The sequence below is a fragment of the Macaca nemestrina genome, chromosome 5 (genome assembly GCF_043159975.1).
Source record: "Macaca nemestrina isolate mMacNem1 chromosome 5, mMacNem.hap1, whole genome shotgun sequence".
In the NCBI taxonomy this organism is placed as follows: Eukaryota; Metazoa; Chordata; class Mammalia; order Primates; family Cercopithecidae; genus Macaca; species Macaca nemestrina.
The window spans coordinates 163,735,007-163,751,311 of NC_092129.1; the positions used below are offsets into that span (position 1 = coordinate 163,735,007).

Here is a 16,305-nt window from a genome sequence, read left to right on the forward strand (position 1 = left end):
GTTGGGCAGGCTGGTCTTGAACTCCCGCTTTGGCATCCCAAAGTTCTGGGATTATAGGTGTGAGCCACCGTGCCTGGCCAAGACATTCACTTTTTAAAAGATGCATAGGCCAGGCGCGGTGGCTCATGCCTATAATCCCAGCACTTTGGGAGACTGAGGTGGGTGGATCACCTGAAGTCAGGAGTTTGAGACCAGCCTGACCAACATGGAGAAACCCTGTCTCTGTTAAAAATAAAAAAAAATTAGCTGGGCATGGTGGTGGGTGCCTGTAATCCCAGCTACTCAGGAGGCTGAGGCAGGAGCTTGAACCCAGGAGGCAGAGGTTGCGGTGAGCCAACATTGCACCACTGCATTCCAGCCTAGACAACAAGAGCGAAAGTCCTTCTAAAAAAAAGAAAATTCACATATAAGATAAGAAAATGATTTCTCACTTTCCCCCTCTCTCCACCTGCAAAAGAGAATTCTAACCTTGCCCACTAGGTTACTTCTTCTCCCTCATTCTCTGTGGAAAGACCTATCTTGCCAAAGGAACTCCTTTGGGCTTTTCTGATGAGAATTGAGAGGAAAGAAGGAGGAGAAAGATAAGAGGCACCTTGGCTAGGGTTGGAGGAGGATATTTTCCGAGGGGTTTTGAGAAGCAAGAGTTGAGTTGAGTGTGGGACAGTGGGTGGGAGAGGAAATTGAAGATTTTTAAAGTATACCTGTGCATGATGTGTCTGTTCAAGATATTTGCGCTGCAGTGACTTCAGACTGCCACGCTATGTAGGCATTTAACCACAAGGTCTCTCTATTGTGGACTCAGAAAGCGGTCCTGAGGATATTTACGGAATACCTATGGCTTTTAGTGGCTTTTCCTTCTGGGTCAGTAGAATTCCATTTTCTACTTTTTATTTTTCTGATAGTATTTCTCTATTTGTCATTAAAAACAAATACAAAAATTTATTTTAAAAAAATGGTCACTGAGCTTTATTCATAATTGCCAAAACTTGGAAGCAACCAAGATGCCCTTAAGTAGGTGAATAAATAAACTATGATATGTCCAGGGAATGGAATATTATTCAGTGCTAAAAAGAAAGGAGCCATCAAACCATAAAAAGACATCGAGGAAAAGTGAATGCATTTTACTGAGTGAAAGAAGCCAGTCTCAAAGGACCACATACTGTATGACTGCAACTTCATGACATTCTGGACAAGTCAAAGCTATGGAGATAGTAAATAAAAAGATAAGCGATTTCCCGGGGCTTGGGGGAGGGAGGGATGAAGAGGCAGAGCACAGAGGATTTTTATGGCAGGGAAATTGTTCTTTATGACACTACAATGGTGAATACATGTCATTACACATTTGTCCAAACCCATAGATTGTACAACACCAAGAGTGAACCCTAAGGTAAACTATGGATACTGGGTGATGATGATGTGCCAATGTAGGTGCATCAGTTGTAACCAATTCACCACTCTGGTGGGGATGTTGATAATGGGGAGGCTATGTATGTGTCAGGAAAGGGGGTGTAAGGGAAATCTCTGTACCATCCTCTCTGGGTTGCTGTGAACCTAAAATTGCTCTTTTAAAAAGTATTTTTTAAGGCCGGGAGTGGTGGCTTATGCCTGTAATCCCAGCACTTTGGGAGGCCGAGGTGGGTGGATCACCTGAGGTCAGGAGTTCCAGACCAGCCTGGGCAACGTGGTGAAACCCTGTCTCTCCTAAAAATACAAAAATTAGCTGGGCATGGTGGCACTCGCCTGTAATCCCAGCTACTTGAGAGGCTGAGGCAGGAGCATTGCTTGAACCCGGGAGGCAGAGGTTGCAGTGAGCCAAGATTGTGCCACTGCACTCCAGCCTGGGCGACGGAGTGAGACTCCATCTCATGGGTAGCGGGGAACCTGGGGGGAAGTATGTTTTTAAAAAGTCCCAAATGCTTTAGTGACTACAGGAAAAAAACAAACAAATAAAAAGGCTGTTGAGTCCTGCTAACAAAAGTGCAGGCATGAATCCATCTAGCACAAGGAGAGGTGACTGGAGAAGGGCCAAGTTTCCGTTTCAATGTCCCTGACCCACAGCACATACCCTCATTTGCTGGAAACAACTATCAGCCTCATCCCAAGCCCAGAGTCAGTTACAGCCAGGTCCACTGGGGGATGCCAGCATTTTCCTGCCCACTGGTGAGGAGGATGAGAGAGCTTGGCAATGGTCTACCATCTTATTTCTGGGGGAGAAGGAGCCATAGACACCCTCATGGACATCCACTACCATCTCCCTGTCTCTCTAACTACACTCTCATTATATGTGGTCCATCCACCCAACACACCTCCCACCCCCATTCCTAGTTTTCGCTCTTGGTGGGACTGCAAACAGCTCAGCTAGCTGGAGACCCAGTCACCTTGTCTATAGAAAGAGAATTAACTCTGCCTCTGGAATTCCAAATCTATAATTATGGCATATACCTGATGGCTATGCAGAACATTCTGCTTACCCCACCTCAGGAAATGTCTGTGGGGAACAATGGGGAAAGTCCTGGGTTCTGGTAAGCTCAACCTAGGAAACAGATGTTGTTTAGTTTGTCCACCTCAGTGAAAGTTGATGAACTCTCACTCACTTGACCATTTTTAGCCACTCATGCCCTGAGAGGGACATCTTGAAGCCTTCTGGACAGCCAGAGAGATTAGATGTAAAAAGTATACTGTAGTAGGCTGTTCTTGCATTGTTATGAAGAAATACCTGAGACTCAGTCATTTATCAAGAAAGGAGGTTTAATTGGCTCATGGTTCTACAGGCTGTACAGGAAGCATGGTGCTGGCATCTGCTTGGCTTCTAGTGAGGCCTCATGGCGAAAGGCAAAGGGGGAGCAGGTACACACCTGGCAAAAGCAGCAGCAAGAGGGAGAGTGTGCATGCAGGGAGGAGGTGCCACACACTTTTAAATGACCAGATCTCTTGAGATCTCACTATTCCAAAGATAGCACCAAGCCATGAGGGATCCACCTCCATGATCCAAACACCTCCTACCAGGCCACACCTCCAGCATATAGAAGATTACAATTCTATATGAGATTTGGGTGGAGACAAATATCCGAACTATATCATAGAGCAACCAAGGCCATTCTATGTATAAAGGATCTCCTTTAGTTAGTTGCATTTTTTTTAGAGACCTCATACCAAGTCTTTGCCCCATGAATTGTATGCCAGAGATTGACCTGGAGCTTATGCTATAGGCCTGATTGTAATTCCGTGGTAGGTGGTGGAAAGAATGGCTGGGAGAAACCATAGTTACTGTGGAAGCAATGTTTTAGTTGGTCATATGGAAGGTATTAGTCAGTAGTGGGCTGCCAAGCTGCCCAATCATCTGGTGATGTGTGGCATAGTTCTTGAGGTACAGATACACAGCTCTGTGAGTGTGATTGGCTGTTGTGATACAGATGGTGGGTGGAGTATACACAGGCTGAAATGGCAGGGTTTTAATAAGGAGTCTAACTCGGTTTGCAATCATCTAGCCCAGGATTCCGCAGGGCTGGAAAATTTCCCCGGTAGAAAGGCTGCTGTCTTAATGTCCATCTGAGAATATGTACAGTTGACCCTTGAACAACACTGGGTGGGGTTGGGGCGCCAACCCCCAGCCCCATGTTCAGTTGAAAATCTGAGTATAAGTTTTGACTCCCTAAAAACTGAACTACTAATAGCCTACTGTTGACTGGAAGCCTTACCAATAACATAAACAGTCAATTAGCACATATTTTGTATGTTACATTATCATATACTTTTTTCTTACAATAAAGTAAGCTAAATAAAAAAATGTTATTAAGAACATTGTAAGAAAGAGAAGATTATTTACTATTCATTAAGTGGAAGTGGACCGTCATGAAGTTCCTCATCTTTGTTGTCTTCACATTGAGTAGACTGAGGAGGAGGAGGTAGAGGAGGGTTGGTCTTGCTGTCTTGGGGTGGCAGAGGCAGAAGAGGTGGAAGAGGTGGAAGAAGTGGAAGGGAAAGCAGGAGAGACAGACACACCCTAGACTTTTATTGAAAAAAAAAAATTCACAAATAAGTGGACCCACACATAAGTTCAAACCTATGCTGTTCAAGAATCACTGTATGCATGACATATACCATGTTATTTAAAATCAGAAGAATGTAGACCTCCAACAACAATGGCTATGCTGGTTTACATAAATACACAGAATAAATTCAAGGGACCCAAGGGCCTTGTGAAAAAAGTTGGAAAAATATAGTGACTTTAAGACTGAGATCCATTGGTAATCAAAGTCCAAGTTGCTTCTTTCTCTCTCTCTCTCTTTTTAATTATTTTTATTTTTTTATTTTTATTTTTTTTGAGACAGAGTCTCACTTTGTCATCCAGGCTGGAATGCAGGGGCTCAATTACAACTCAGTGCAACCTTGACCTCCAAGATTCAAACAATTCTCCTGCCTTAGCCTGGTGAGTAGCTGGGGCTACAGGCACGTGCCACCATACCTGGCTAATTTTAAACATTTTTACATGGTGACTGGGTCTTACCATGTTGCCCAGGCTGGTCTCAAACTCCTGGGTTCAAGTGACCCTCCTGCCTTGGCCTCCCAAAGTGCTGGGAGTTACAGGTGTGAGCCACCATGCTTGGCCTCCAAGTTGTTTCTAAACATCTTCGCATGAATGGAAGCAGAAACATTTTTAAGTGAGACTGACTACATTATTTATGTGACTTAGTGCAAAATGAAAACATAGGGTTCCTTGTTCAAAAATTACTAATTTCAAGACAGTGACAGCAGAGCATTAAATCAAATACAGGATCCCGCTAAGCAAGGAGCCCTGTGAAGCTGTACAGGTCACAAGCCAATGAAGCCAGCCCTGCTTTGAAAATTTCCAAGAGAGTCTTTGAGACTTGTTGAAGACAGGAGGGCCAACACAGGGCTGAACTGTACCAGTAATTGCTGAGGTTATTGTTGCTCCAGTTTTTAATCTTTCTGGTTCTACTAGATATTTCCTCACAGACTATAAAATTTGCCCTTAGGATTCCCCTAGCTACTAATTCGTTTCTCTCATTTTCTTCATAGTCAAACTTCTTAGAAGAGTAGGCTATAATTGCTATCTCTACTTTTATTCTGATTAGACATTCATTAACATTTTAAAAATCAAGTTTTATCCCTCACAGATCTACCAGATCTTTCCAGCAGGGGCTCTTCTAACTACAAGTAACAGATAACTTGGCATAGGATGGCTTAAATAAACAAGAGGGTTTTTTTTTTCTCTCATATTCCAAGAGGCCTGGAGATAAACATTTGTGGGTGTTGGTTTAGCAAATCAACAACATCAAAGCCAACATCACGCTTTTACCACATGATGGTAAGATGTCTCTGCTCATACCCCTGCCCAGCTCCTAGAATCCAGGCTGGAAGAAAGGAGAAATGGTAATGCCAGCCACATCTATATTCCAGTTACCAGAGTTGTGAAGCAAACCACCCCAACACTAAGTGGCACACATCAACCATTTTATTACGTCCACAGATTCCATGGCACAGGAATTGGTGCAGAGTGTAGTAGGGAAATGTTGTCTCTGCTCCACAGTGTCTGGGGTCTCTGCTAGGAAGGTTCAAAGGCTGAGGATGACTCAGGGGCTGGGGCTGCAATTAGTGAGTGATGTTCTCACTTACATGTCTGGTTGATGCTAACTACTGGCTGGGACTCAAAACATCTGCATGTGGCCTCTCCGGGTGGTCTCTTGGCACGGGCTAGTTTGGGCTTCCTCACAACATGGCTACTGGATTCCAGAAGCAAGTATTCTGAAAGAACAAAGTGGTGGACATGCATGGAATTTTTATTCTCTAGTTTCAGATGTCACACATTGTCACTTCCATTGCACTCTACTGGCTAAGACAATCATAAAGTTCACTCCAGGGTCAAGGAAGAGGAAAGAGGACACTGACTCCATCTCTCTCTCTCTCTCTCTCTCTCTCTCTCTCTCTGTCTCTCTCTCTCTCTCTCTGTCTCTCTCTCTCGACAGAGTCTTCCTCTGTCACCCAGGTTGGAGTGCAGTGCTGATCTCAGCTCACTGCAATCTTCACTTTCTGGGCTCCAGCCATCCTTCCTCCTTGACCTCCCATGCCAGATTACAGGCATGAACTACTGCACTCAGCCTGACCCCATCTTTTAAAAGTAGAAGTTTTGGGATTTGTTTTTGTTTTTTGAGACAAGGTCTGGCTGTATCGCCCAGGCTGGGGTATAGTGGCATGCCTCCAGGCTCAAGCCATCCTCCCACCTCAGCATCCAGAGTAGCTGGAACTACAGGCACGCGCCACCATGCTTGGCTATTTTTTGTAAAGACAGGGTTTTGCCATGCTGCTCAGGCTGGTCTCAAACTCATGAGCTGAAACAATCGGCCCACCTTGGCCTCCCAAATTGCTGGGATTATAGGTGTGAGTCACCGAGCCCAGCTGAGAGGGGGAGTTTTAAGAGCACATTATGAGAAGAGCACATAGGGTAGGAGATATTGCTGTGGCTATGTCTGAAAAACACAGTCACAAGTCCTTTATTAAGAAAGCAATACTTTCCCAGAAACAACCCAGCTGTTACACAACACACTTACATTGAATCCTTCTATGTCACCTGCATGTTTAGTTGCTAGGAAGGGTGAGAGAGGGAGTACGGTATTTGACTTTCAAGTTGATGTAGTAGGAGGTGGTGTGGGGAAGGGGGAAGCATGATTGTTAGGGAGGCAATCAGCAAAGTTCAGCATACTCCCACCCGCTGCTAGATTCAACCACTCCCTCCTCTCTGCTGTTTCTCCTCCACACATGCCTCTATTTAGTGCCTATAACATCTTATTGATTGATTTGTTTCTTTCTGTTAGATTCCAAACCAATATTCTGCTAGATGGGAGGCAGGGACTGTCAATTATTTGTCTTAGTATCTCCAAGGTCTCTTGCTATGCCTGGCACAGAGGAACATTCAATAAAACACTCATTGAATAAATAAGTGACAGGTAAGTTTCTAGAATTTTCTGAGAGGACTAGCTTGTGGTCTTAGATGTTTTAGGGTCCAAGATTACATGTAATTTTAATGGAAAGACACAAAGAAGTCTACTTTCAATGCTCTCAATGGCTAACTTGCCAGACGGTCTGCAAAAGGCACAGGACCCCAAAGGTCTAGAAGATGCTTGAATAACAATCACAACTCCCTTCATTTAGATAAGGCGGTTTTACCAACATCATCCTATTTGCTCCTCGTAATCACCTTGAAAGCTCTGAAGGGCAGATATTATCATTCTCATTTTGTAAAAGTAACAAAGTCTTAGATTAAGTGACTTTCTCAAGCTACTATGCAAAGGGAAAGCATGGTGATCACTTTCTAAATTAACCACACGTACAGTTTAAGTCTGGAAGTCTGCGTGATGCAATCAAAGCACTTAGTGCCTGGTTGTAGTCTGCTCTAATTACGGGTGCAGTTTCTGAAAATAACCATGAAGTGTAAAATTACAAGTTTACACACATACACGTTGTATATACAGGCGTTAGGATGGATACACATACATACACATCTATACATATACACAGACACATATATACAAATGTAATACCATTTACCTTGAAGTTATATGATAGCACTATGTCAAATGATATTCTAAGGAAATAGCTGTATTTTCCTCAAACCTATTTCTTTTTTCTCAAAACTTAAGGTAGAGAGATGTCTATTTATTTTATTTATGTATGTATTTCTTTTTGAGACAGAGTCTTGCTCTGTCACCTAGGCTGGGGTGCAGTGACACAATCTCAGCTCACTGCAACCTCTGCCTCCTGGGTTCAAGCGATTCTCCTGCCTCAGCCTCCCAAGTAGCTGGGACTACAGGTGCCTGCCACCACACCCGACTGATTTTTGTATTTTTAGTAGAGACAGAGTTTCACCATGTTGGCCAGGCTGGTCTTGAATTCCTGAACTTGAGTGACCTGCCCTCAGCCTTCCAGAGTTCTGAGATTACAGGTGTGAGCCACTGTTCCCGGTCAGAGATGTCTGTTTAAAAGTTTGTGGCCAGGCACGGTATTTCACGCCTGTGATCCCAATTCTTTGGGAGGCTGTGGTGTGAGGATCACTCAAGGCCAGGAGTTTGAAATCAGCCTGGGCAACATAGAAAGATCTTGTCTCTGCAAAACATTAAAAAATTAGCTGGGCATAGTGTTATGTGCCTGTAGTCCTAGCCACTCACGAGCCTGAGGTGGGAGGATCCTTTGAGTCCAGGATTTTGGGCTAGCAATGATGGTGCCACTGCACTCTAGCCTGGGCGACAGAGCAAGACCCGGTCTTAAAAAAAAAATTAAATTTAATTTAAAAATGAAAGTTTGGTTCATCCAATTCTTAAATACCTGGCTTGGAGCCTTGATGGTAGTTGATTTGTAAGAACATTCGTGTCTCTCATGATGAAGGAATAGGAAAGAATTGTGAAGTATGTTAACTCAGCACTACACAGTCTTTGCTAAGGTACTAGGGAAAGTCCTGTGGAAAGGAGAGTCACACACAAGAATGTTGAAACTCAGTGGCCCAGAGTTTCAGGGCAACATGGAGCTGACCTATTGGAACTGGCAATCAAGTAATGAGAATGTGAAAAAGAGATTTTGCAGCTAAGGAAACAAAAGTTACCCAGGGTCATCCCAAAAATGTTCCTGCATACCCTAGGAGATTATCCCCCAACCCCGTGTATGTTCAAATGGGAACTCCAGAAGTGGAGAAACAAGAATGATGGTTACCAGAAGAATGTGCCTGGGTTAATTATGAAGGAAATGACAGGGGTATGTAATACCAAGTGAGTCAGTATTCCTTACACTCTGTTTAAAGAACAAACGCTTGAAAGTGTGTAGAATGAGTCATTATCATTTCAAACAAGTAATTTCAGTCTTCACCATTTCCACCCAGTAATTAATGGCCAACTTTGCGCCAAGGTTGTAGGTCTGTACATTTCTTCTAGAGTGTTTGCTTTAGTTTTCTTGTGTTCAAGTTTATGTGTATGCACCCTAACTGTTCCAAGACTGGACTGCTGAAGAACGAGTGACTACAGCTTATTTATCTTCATGTTTTGCAGAGGCCCAGCACAGAGCTTCGTACTTATTAGGAACTTACTAAATGTTGTTTGGATTGAATGGCTCTGTGTAGAGGCTGTGAAGGCAGATAATGGAGAGCAGGTCCTTGACTTAATTAGGTTCAATCAATATATCATAAAATTCCCAGGGAAATTCAATTACAGGTCAACGCTATGAAGCTAACAGTGGTATCTAAAACAGCCAGGATTATTATCAATCTTTTTTGACATTCAAAAGAATTTGACCCCAGCCCTGATGCCTACAAGGGGTATGTGTAAAAAGGATCTAGCTAGAAATATAAGAAAGAGAGTTCTAAAGTAGTGCCTTGAAATATATTTTAAGGAATCCTCCCATGTCTTTGGCAGCTTTTTAGAAGTCACAATATCCAAGAAAAAAAGTATATTCCCTCTATAGTTTCCCACCTGACCGATTTTTGATATGGCACAAAATATAAGTACACGTACCCAGAAGTCAGAAATATCACATGCAGAACATCTTTGTGCCTCTGACAGATGCTTATTATAATGTTGCGTGACCACATTGATAAGGATGAGTGAACCTTGAACTGGCTGGTAAATGAAAAATGACTTTTAGTTTCATGACAGCCCTGGAGAGATGACAGTCTCGGACTCCTGTCTTCTTCCTTATTCAGATATTGATCCCTGGCACCTGATTCTTAGGCCAAAGTTTTAAAAATCTACTTAGCTAGAACTATTTCCTATTATTGAGGAACTCAGTCAATGACAGAGCAAACTGTCGTCTCTTTCAGTGGTGCTATTTATCATGACTTTAACTCTCACTTTTGAAAGGAAACTCCAAGATCTTCATTTCCAGCCTAGACCTCTTGTCTGAGCTCAACCCTGCTTGCTAATTCATTGAAAATTTACTGATTGGGCATCTACTAGGTACCAGGTAGTATATTTGAGGCTGGAGATTTATTAAGACACGATCTCATCTTTTTTTTTTTTTTTTTGAGACAGTCTTGCTCTGTTGCCCAGGCTGGAGTGCAGTGGCTCGATCTTGGCTCACTGCAACCTCTGCCTCCCCGGTTCAAGCGATTCTCCAGCCTCAGCTTCTCAAGTAGCTGGGGTTACAGGTGTGCGTCACCACGATCAGCTAAGTTTTGTATTTTTTTTAGTAGAGACAAGGTTTCACCATGTTAGTCAGGCTGGTCTCGAACTCCTGACCTCAGGTGATCCACCCCCCTCAGCCTCCCAAAATGCTGGGATTACAGGCGTGAGCCACTACCATGCCTGGCCACAATCTCATCTTTTAAGGGACTCAGACTGTCAGGAAGATGGAAAAGTAGATAGACCTGTACTCATAATATAGGGTTATCAGTTCTTGGAAAAAAGGCATAACCAGGGGATTCTGGAAGCATCAGACTTTCAGACTTGGATATGTGGTTGGGGGGAACTTCCCAGGGGAGACGGCTTTCAAGTAGTTATTTCATCTCACCTAAAATTCAACATTTCAAATAAAGAATTCATAATTTTCTCTCTACAACCCTCATTGCTTCTTAATTTTTCTGTTGCTATAAAAAGTACTATTTTCTCAGTGATTCAGGCTTAAAACCTTGTGCTTCGATTTTTTTCATTCCATTCAGCTATTAAGTCCTATCAGTTCTTTTCTAACATTTCAGGTCCCTTACGCCCTGGGCACAGTAATGCCTGGGAGGACTTTGTTTTCTGCCTTTAGTCATCACAATTCCAGGCACTTAGGATTACCAAAGTTCAAAAAACAGAACAAACTAACCAGCTAAAACCACCTACTAGTCCACACCTCCATCACCTCATTTATGAATCACCGACCTGGCCTCCTAGCTGGTCTCTCTGGCTCCCAGGCCTGCCTACCAGGATCTATCCCACATGCTGCTACCAAGAATTTATTTGCCTGGAGCCTGTCTGACGTGATAATGTGACTTTAAAATGAAGAGAGTGGGAAAGATAAAATATCTACCTAAACCTGTGAAACTAGCACACAGTAAATATGAGCACATATAACATTAAGAAGGGTAAGAGAACAGGAACTACAGTCGTCCCTTGATACCCTTGGAGGATTGGATCCAGGATCCAAGATACCCCTGTTAGCTTCATAGCCTTGACCTGTAATTTCATTTCTCTGGGAATTTTTTGACATATTGATCGAACCTAATTAAGAGCAGGAACTACAGTCATCCCTCGATATCCTTGGATCCAGGACTCCCAAGGATACCAAAATCTGTGGATGCTCAAGTCTTGAATATAAAATGGTGTAGTTTTTGCATATAACCTATGCACATCCTTCCGTATACTTTAAATCATCTCTAGATTACTTAAAATACTAATATGACATAATTGTCATGTAAATAGTTTTGATCCTGTGTTGTTTAGGGAATAATGACAAGAAAAAGATTCTGTACATGCTCCGTACAGACACAACCCTTCTAGTTCTAACTACATTTTCCATCTGAGGTTGGTGGAATCCGTAGATGTGGAACCCTTAGATACGGAGTGCCAATTGTACCTGGCAATTCAGCAGGAAAGCCGACAGGGGAGCAATAAGGACGACATGAAGTACAGATGCCAAGGTACACGACAAGGTAACTGCATTTGTTTCCTGTAGCTGTTGCAACAAATGACCACAAACTTGGTGGCTTACAGCAACAGAAATCTATTCTGTCACCATTCTGGAGGCCAGAAATCCAAAATCATGATCACTGGGCCCAAATCAAGGTGTGGGGAGGGTCACACTCACTCTCTCTGCAGGCTCTGGTTGGGGGAATCTGGGCCTTGTCTCTTCCAGCTTTTGGTGGCTGCTGGTATTCCTTGGCTTGTGGCTGCCTCACTCCAGTTTCTGCCTTTGTGGTCACATTGCCTTCTGCTTTCCTGTCTGTGGGTTCTCTCTGTGCCTTCCTCTTTTTTTTTTTCTTTTTTTTTTAGATGAAGTTTCATTCTTGTTGTCCAGGCTGCAATGCAATGGCATGCTCTCAGCTCACCACAACCTCTACCTCCTGGGTCCAAGTGATTCTCCTGCCTCAGCCTCCCGAGTAGCTGGGATTACAGGTGCATGCCACCGTGCCCAGCTTATTTTTGTATTTTGTATTTTTTTTATTTTTATTTTTATTTTTAGTGGAGAAGGGATTTCTCCATGTTGGTCAGGCTGGTCTCGAACTCCTGACCTCAGGTGATCTGCCTGCTTCAGCCTCCCAAAGTGTTGGGATTACAGGCGTGAGCCACCACACCTGGCCCTGTGCCTTCCTCTTGTAAGAACATGTGTGATTGCTTTCAGGTTCCACTCAGATAATTCAGGATGATCTCCCCAAGTCACAACCCTTGTCATTCCTGCAAAGTGCTGTTTCGCATATAAAGTCAAGTTTACAGGTTCCAGAGATTAGGATGTGGAAGTCTTTCTGGGAGGCCATTATCCAGCTTACCATAGTAATAAACTAACTTTTAGATCATGACCTAGGCCTATATACCTGATCTTATAGTTACCTTAGAATTAGAGCTGGGTTTTAGACATGTGGATGAAGCACAGGACATTTCTTTGCAGAGAAACAACACAAGCAAAAGCCCCCAGGTAGCTACGAAAATGCAGGAAAGAGAATAGGGACCAGGCCACTGGATTGGAAATGCTATCTGGGACAATTTATTGTAGCTGGAGATCAGGCCAGCTACATCATGAAAGAGGGACCACATAACAGAAGAGTTGGAGTGTTGCGGACCTGCTCTGATAGAAGGAGGAGGCTGTTGTTTCTTTTACAGGAATTACTGTCTTGGAAGCCCTGTTGTAGGAGGATCAGTCTGTGGGCCTTGTGAAGGCCACTCTATTTCTATCTAAGAAACTTTATGCAGAAGCTTAAGTTAATGGTCCAGAAACCCAGATTCCACCATCTGGATACCATCTAAGATTTTCCCCTCAAATTGCTACTAACAAGTCCAGACTTAGACAAAACTGTGAAGAAAATCTAAACTCTACCATAGCCCACCAGATCTTTTATGATTTGGCCTAAACACCCCTTCAACATCACACGTCATTTTCTTCATTCCCCATTAGTTCCCTCTCAATCCTTTTTTTTTTTTTTTTAGATAGACTTTTGCTCTTGTTGCCCAGGTTGGAATCCAGTTGTGTGATCTCAACTCACTGCAACCTCCACCTCCCAGGTTCAAGTGATTCTCCTGCCTCAGCCTCCTGAGTAGCTGGAATTACAGGCACCTGCCACCATGCTGGGGTATTTTTTGTATTTTTAGTAGAGACGGGGTTTTGCCATGTTGGTCAGACTGGTCTCGAACTCCTGACCTCAGATGATCCACCCGCCTCGGCCTCCCAAAGTGCTGGGATTATAGGCGTGAGTCACCGTGCTGGGCCTGCCCTCTCAATTCTTTGAAGACATCAAACTCATTTCTGCCTCAGGATTTTTGAATGTGCTATTTTCCCTCCCCCACAGCATGGTCTTCTCCCTCAATTTGCAGGGTTGGCTCTATCTCCTCCTTTTAATCCCAACCTGAATGTCACTTGTTTCAGAAACTGCCCTTTGACCACCTGGAAAATCTACGTAAAGCAGGCTCTCCATTACTGTATCTCTTGGTTTTCTCACAGCACTTGCCACAATTGGTGATGATACGTAGTTTTTCTTCTACTTGTTTATTGTCTGCCTCTTATCATCTTTACAAAGGAACCATTTCTTGGCCTTCATGCATTCAACAAATATTTATTGAGCACTTACAATGTGCCAGACACTGTAGCAAATACTGGGAGGCAGCAATGAATGAAAAGATGCAATCTCTGTTGTCAGGGAACTGACATTCCAATGGAGGCAGACAGTCAATGTGCAAGTGAATGTACAACATGTCAGGTGAAGATGAACACCAGGAGGAAAATCCAGCAGGATAAGGGAATAGAAAGGTAGGGTGCAGGGTGCTGCTTTCTGAGAGATGGTCAGGAAAGGTCTCCCCCAGGTGACATCTCAGCAGAGACCTGAAGAATGTAAGGAGCCAAGCCATGCAGTTATCTGGAGCAAGAGTTTTCTAGGTAGAGGCAACAGTACGTTGAAAGGCTGTGAAGTGGGAGAAGCTTGGCAGGCATGTTTGAGAAAAGCAAGGAGGCCAGAGTGGCTAAACTGGAGAGAGCAAGTGTATGAGGGCTGGTAGACTCAGTAAATACTTTATATTTCACTCAGAGAGACACGGAAGTTGTTGGAGAGTTCTGAGGAGGGGAATGATTTGCTATAACTTACATTTTTCAAGGATCACTCTGGCAGTTGACCTAAGAATAGGCTATATAAGAAGACAAGGATTATAGCAATGAGATCAGTTAGGAAACTATTGGCTGGGTGCAGTGGCTCATGCCTGTAATCCCAATACTTTGGGAGAATGAGGCGGGAGGATCGTTTGAATCCAGGAGGCAGAGGTTGTAGTGAGCCAAGGTTGGGCCACTGCACTTCACCCTGGGCGACAGAGCGAGACTCTCCCTCAAAAGAAAGAATGAAAGAGAGAAACAGAGAAAGAGAGGAGGAGAAGGAAAGAAAGAAAGAAAGAGAAAGAAAGAAGAGAGAGAGAGAAAGGAAGGAAGGAAGGAAGATGGAAAGAACAAAGTGAGGTAAAGGAAGGTCTACAGGCCAAGTGAAGCAAGGTTTTCAAGAAGGAAGAAGCGATGGACTCTTGGAAGGCTGCTGGCAGGCAGAGCCAGATGTCTGTCTTGTAAGCTCTTCTCTTCTCTTCCAGTAGTAGATGCTACTTGAATATTTTTTGAATGACTAAAGAAACAAGGTGAGGTTTGTGCCTTTATGAGTCTTACAAAGGGGTAATTTTTGCATTTTTGAGGTGGAGCTAGAGCAGGTTTATTGATCCAGATGAGAGAGTCTTAATTCAGAGCCTCGAACTTACCAAGGCAAAAACAACATAAGGTGTCTTAATAGCAATGCTGTCCCTCCAGAGTACCAACAGGTGAAAAACAGGAGGCTAAGAATTTCTGTTTCCTCACAACCAGGCAGTAGCCATTAGCTGGTGATGGGCAGACAAAGGCTTGGAGAGATTCTCAGCCGCCTAAGTGTCCTGTGCGTCTGACATGAAGCGAGGCAGCACTTCTAAATCTAAAAGATTCCAGCAGCAGGGATAGAGGGATTGTACAGTTATCTTTGGCTGTCTGGGGCTATCACCCTGCCTCTCCCCAGATGAGCTGAATCTTTTGCGACCAGCCAAAGGTCAGGTACCCACCAGGTTGATGAGTCACCACGGGGGTGGCCAGACCTTTCGAGTGGGGGCTCCATGGGCAAAACAAACTCATCAATTTGTTTAAGACAGTGCTGCCTAACAGAAATATAATAAGTATTACATTGTATATTATATTGCATATTATCTATATTACATGTTATCATACATAACATGTATTATAAAACAAAATATGGAATTTCAAAATTTTTAGTAGTCACATTAAAAACTTTAAAAAGTGAAATTCATTTTAATAATATATTTTATTTAACCTAACATATCCCAAATATTGTTTCAACATGGAATTAATGTACAATATTATTAAAAGACATTTCATGTTCTTTCATCCATTTACTTATTATTATTATTATTATTTAGTTTTTTAGAGACAAAGTCTTGCTCTGTCACCAAGGTTGGCGTGCATTAGCGTGAACATAGCTCACTGTAACCTAGAACTTTTGGGCTCAAGCAGTCCTCCTGCCTTGGCCCAGTGTTGGGATTACAGGAATGAGCCACCACATTCAGCCACATTATTTTGTCTTTTTCATAATGAGTCTTTGAACTCTGTTGTATATTTTACACTTATGGCACATCTCAATTTGAAACAGCTACACACGGCTAGGGCCACTGTATTGGACCACACAGGTGAAAAAAAAACTTTCCTTTGAGCTCGCACAGTGGCATGCACCTTTAGTCTCAGCTACTCAGGAGGCTGAGGTGGGAGGATCACTTGAGCCCAGGAGTTCGTGGCCAACCTGGGCACCATAGTGAGATCCCGTCTCAAAACAACAAAAACCCTGCCTTTGCAAGCCAATCACACATACGCATTTCCAATGTGGCACTGACACCTAAATTCAAAGCTACCTCAGCTAGCTTTATAGCTAAGGATTACATGTATTAGCTGCTTTAGGGGAAGTCTGGAGACCAAGGAAGAGGGTTGCATCAGATGCTTGAGCCCCAAGGAGAGGAAATTGTACAGTGTCCCTCTCCTTTTCTAGACCATCGTCCTCACAACCAGGTGCTGGTTGTCAAGCTGCTCAAGACCTTCTATGCCACAGAGAGA

At 43.3% G+C, this 16,305-nt stretch overlaps 1 long non-coding RNA gene across 1 annotated transcript in view; it reads right to left on the reverse strand.

The window, feature by feature from the left end:
* Positions 1-5,466: 5,466 nt before the first annotated feature.
* Positions 5,467-16,305, reverse strand: part of LOC139363206 (uncharacterized) — an 80,240-nt gene continuing 69,401 nt past the window's right edge. The window contains exon 3 of the long non-coding RNA XR_011623155.1: positions 5,467-5,766. This is a non-coding gene — a long non-coding RNA (uncharacterized lncRNA). The remainder of the gene's footprint in view (positions 5,767-16,305) is intronic.